Below are 5081 nucleotides of genomic sequence, written 5' to 3' on the forward strand. Positions count from 1 at the left end.
GTGGAGAAACCAGCATTTGAATGAACAAGGGTAAGCTGTACACAGTCCATGAGAACATTATACCAACAGGTGTCTTTCTCTATAACTTTATTTTCCTGAGACAGTTGCTAGTTGAATGAAAAGCTTGCAGTTTTGAATAGGCTGACAGCCCAGTGAGATCATAAGATATACTGGATCCTGCTGGTGGTAGGGTGGCACCTGGAGCTCATTGCTTTAGCTGAGCTGTCTGATCAGTGCGATCCTGGGATCCTCTTATCTCAGCTTCACGAACCTGCTGCCCAGTGCACAGCTGATCCTGACCTTACATAAGTTCTGGGACTTCAAATTTCAGGTCCAAATATTTCCACCACAAGGACTTTACCAACTGAGCTACCTCCCAGGATTGATATCTATTATCTTGCACTTTGGGGGAAATTTCTTGAATAATCTGCTGAACTATATCTATTAACTAGTGAGGGTATTAAGGATATATTATCCAAACAAATGATATACTTTTAGAAGTTATGGGTCTTATAGTAATTATTCTTGCAACTCTACCAATAACTACATGTTAATCCTTCAGTTTAGGAAAAGAAAACCCACTAAAGGAAAGGATTTAAATATGTTCACCATTAAGAAATGAGAAAATAGTTAAAAAGATATATAATTAACTTGATTCAAACATTAGAAACTGTATACATCTACTACAATATATATATATACACTTTAAATAAATAGCCTTATAAATATATGTACACTTTAAATAAATAGCCTTATAAATGTAGCAAGATGCAAAATCAACACAGAACTCCAATGGCTTTTCTATATACCAGTCATGAGCTTATGGAGGAAAAATCACCCCAAACAAACCTAATTAGAAGATTGAAAGACCTGCACAATGAAACTTTAAAACATTGAAGAAATTAAAGGAGATGCTTGAAGAGCCACAGAATTAATATTGTAAAATTGGCTCATGTTGCTAAAAATGAGCAATATAATTCCCAAAGATAATTTTCACATATGTAGAAAAAACAATTCTAAAGATTAAGAGGAAGCACGAAAGCCAACATAATCCTTGGCAGAAAGGGCAGTCTGGGAGATATCATTGTAATGACTTCAAATCATATGACAGAATCATAGTAGCAGTATTGTACTGAACAGACACAGACATATACACCAGTATGATGAAATGGAAAATACAGAAACAAACACAGCTACTGCCATCTAATTTTGACAAAAGCCTCAAAAAAATAGACTTACAAAAGCACGTTTCTTTAACAAATCATGATGGAGCAATTGGATTTCCACATGAGGAAGAATGAAACCATACTTCTACTCTGCACTAAAATTGATTCAAAATGGATCAAGGACACAAACATATGACTGGAACCTGCAACTTCTGGATAAATTAGTAAAACACTTCAAGATACAGACATATGAAGGAATCTATAAAAAATACAGTGGTATCACAGTAGTTAGTCACCAGAAGTACCAAAGGGATTGCATGAACTAAAACTGCTGTACAGCATAGGAAATGATTATCAGAGTGAAGAGACACGATGCAGAATGGGAAACATTTGCCAAATACACATAGGATAGAGGATTGATATTCAGACTTTGTAAGGACTTGTAAAAAATTAACCACTGGAAAAACAACCCAAGCCATCCAACCAATAGAAAATCCAATGAACTCAAGTTAGAGTTCATAAAAGAATAAATACACATGGCCAACAAGTATATGGGAAATGCAAACTACAACTGCTTTGAACATCCATCTCAAGCTGGTTTGAATGGCTGTCATAAAGAAAGCGAATGACAATGAAAGCTAATGGGGTATGGAGACTGAGGAACTCTTATCCCTGGAAGGAAGTAGACTGGGTTAATACCTATGGAGTCAATGTTGAGGTTTCTTATAAACTTAAGAGTTGAGATATAATATGACCCATCTATACAGGACCGTGTATATATCAGAGCAATATAAGTCAATATGCCAAGAAGATACTTACACATCCATCTTTCCCATATCACAATTCACATAGCTATGCTATTATATCAATCTAGGTGTTGATCAACATAAGAAGGAACAAAAAAATGTAACACACACACACACACACACAGAGACACACACAGAGAGAGGCAGAGGCAGAGACAGAGACTTGGGGGGAGAGAGAGTCTGCAGATGTCATGAATTCCTTATATTTCCTTAGGGTCCATGGGAGTCTATCTAAAAGGAAGACTGTGAAGTGTCTGTGCAGTCAGAATTGTCAGTATGTGTTTGGGAGGTGCTGAAAATATAGAATAACTTTTGTTAATGATTGGAATGAAGCTAAGTTCTTTATATCTGCATCTATGGTCAGGGGTACCTTTACTCATACAAGTTGTGGGTCTTAGAATGTACGTGACAGGAGTTGGAGCTGCCTTACAGGGCCATTTCAGGATCCACAGTAAGGCCTTACTTCCACCTGCAGCAGAAGAAAATTACTCTGATGGCTTTGTGTTGAAGAATGTACAAGTGGGCAAATGATTGTAGAGGGGGCATGAAAATAAATATATGGTGTAGTTTTAAGAGGGCAGTTATGACAGTTATGTATAGCATAATAAATCACTTCCAGATGCTCTGCATTCTGGTATTCATCAAAGACTTGTAGAAATGATGGATGCCTGCATCAAACCTTTAAGACATAGAGAGAAAGGTGGAGTATTTTGGTGTTTTGAGTCAAGTGTTTAAAGCAGTTGGCTTAGTGTCTGCAAAATTCCTGTGTTGAGGCGTATGAAGAAATAGGTTCAAGATACCTGAAAAAGAATGAATCTCTACGTATAGACTGGACCTAGGCCCCCTATACATATGTACAAGGTGAGCATCTTGGTGTTCATGTGGGTACCCTAGTAAGGAGAATGGGGGCTATCTTGACATGGACTGACATGGACTTTCTTGAATGCTCTTTGATCACTTCCTTCTGGCAGAGCTTGCTTGCCAGGTCAAGGTGGTAGAGGAGAAGCTCAGTCCTGATGTGAGTTGACATGCTGGGATGGGCAGGTAGGGGGAGCTCTCCTTTTCTGAGGGGTAGGGAAAGAGGGACACAAAGACGAGGGAGGGTAGGACAAGAGGGAGAGGAGGGGGCCTATGATTGGGATGCAAAGTGAATAAATAAAAAATTAATTAAAAAGAGTGAATCTCATATACAGAATTCTAGCATCATCTTAATGTTTCTTCAGGAAATTGAACAGTAGTTGGAGTTAGTATTTTTATTATTTTTCTAATTTATTTTTCATTTTGACATGGCTTTTCAATTTGATTTAAAATTTAATTTGAAAGTCCTCTTACATCCCCACACTACCTAGCATCAATTGTTAAAATAATTTATTTTTTTTTTATGAGTGTCCTATATTCTTCTGGGAAACCAAAAGCCATTTAACTTGCCTTTGGTAAACAATGAAAAAGAATTCCAAAGTACACTTTAGCTTGTAGATGCCCTTTAGGGAGGGTCAGCCAGTCCTTAATGAGTCACCTTGTTCCAGATATTATTTCTGTACAAAAAAAAAAAAAAAATCCAAGGAAAGACCCATTTCTCAAAGGGGCAGGCAGCCATAGCCCCAAGGGTTTCCCATGTTTGCTGAGAGATTCTTTTCTCTCCTTTCATGCTCAAAGACATCCACCACCATTCCCAGTGCATGTGCATCCTTGGCCAGCAAAAGTATCCAGTAGTTCAAAGTATATTCAGCCTTTGACTTTTTCATAAAAGCAAATGGAAAGGACCTTCATAAAACCTCTTGTGGAATTCAGTGTCACAACTCTGCTTCTAAAAGGTAAGTGCCAGAGCAGTGGGTTTTATTGAGATGGATTTAAAAAAAGATTTATTTATTATGTATACAGTGTGCATCAGATCACATTATAGATGGTTGTGAGCCACCATGTGGTTGCTGGGAATTGAACTCAGGACCTCTGGAAGAGCAGTCAGTGCTTTTAACCACTGAGCCATTCTCTTCAGCTCCCTGAGATGGATTTTTATTGTTTGAAGAAGGTGAGCAAGATAGCCTTTTGGTTTCTTCAGACACCTGAACTAGCTGGACCTTGGAACCCAAGAAAATATGAGTCTATGGGTCCATGTCAGCCAAAACCACTGCTAAGTCTGAGAGCTGAGAGTATGAAAAAAAGAAATCTGGAGAAAAATCCTGATACTTAGATTGGATTAGGTGTCTAGTGGTCTGTCCTCTTTTACCATCATAAGTGACTGATGCAGTAAGGAGGGAGGATATTAGAATGGTCACTGTTCCCGACCCTTGGTGACGAGCATACACGCCAGTCTACAGATCAGGAACTTAAGTGTGTAGTAGGGAGAAAGATAAGGGCAAACAGGAGTCAGCAAGCACACATAAGAATGTCTCAGTCCAGGCCTGGGCAGCAGCAGAGACTGTGCTTACGTGGAGATGTGCGGTAGGAAGCCCTGACATGTAGAAAGGAAAATTATTCTTTTAAAAACATCGAACAGTTGAAACCGCCAACATTATTATTTGTTTATTTAATTTGAACAAATCCCTCCCTTTAGGTCCCAGAGAATTCTGTTGAAGAGGAGGCAGAAAGATGTAAGAGCCAGAGTGGATGGAGGACACCAAGAAAACGAGGCCCTCTAAGTGAACATGATCAAGGTTTCTATAAACTCAGAGACCAAGGCAGCATGCACAGGACCTGCATAGGTGGCATGGGTCTGCACCAGGTCCTCTGCATACACACTCTGGCTCCAGTTTAGTGTTTTTATGGGATTCCTGAGTGTTTGAATGAGTTGGACTCTGGTTCTTCTCTTGGTCTCTTTCCTTCTGTTTTGTTTTTATTCAATTCCAACATGTTAGTTTTTGCTATATCTTACCTACTATTCTATGCTAATATTATATTATATTATATTATTATTTCCTGAAATGGTTGTTTTCGAATGAAAGTCAGACACAGTGTAGATCCAGATGGAAGGAGAGATGGGGAAGAACTGGGAGGAAGGGGAACCAATGATCAGGACATATTATATGAGAAAAAAAATAATTTTCAATAAAAGGAAAAAAGTTATTTAGCACATCTCTATGACAAAATGCCTCTGTTGGTTTGTAGACAC

The sequence above is a fragment of the Acomys russatus genome, chromosome 7 (assembly GCF_903995435.1).
Source record: "Acomys russatus chromosome 7, mAcoRus1.1, whole genome shotgun sequence".
NCBI classification, from domain to species: Eukaryota; Metazoa; Chordata; class Mammalia; order Rodentia; family Muridae; genus Acomys; species Acomys russatus.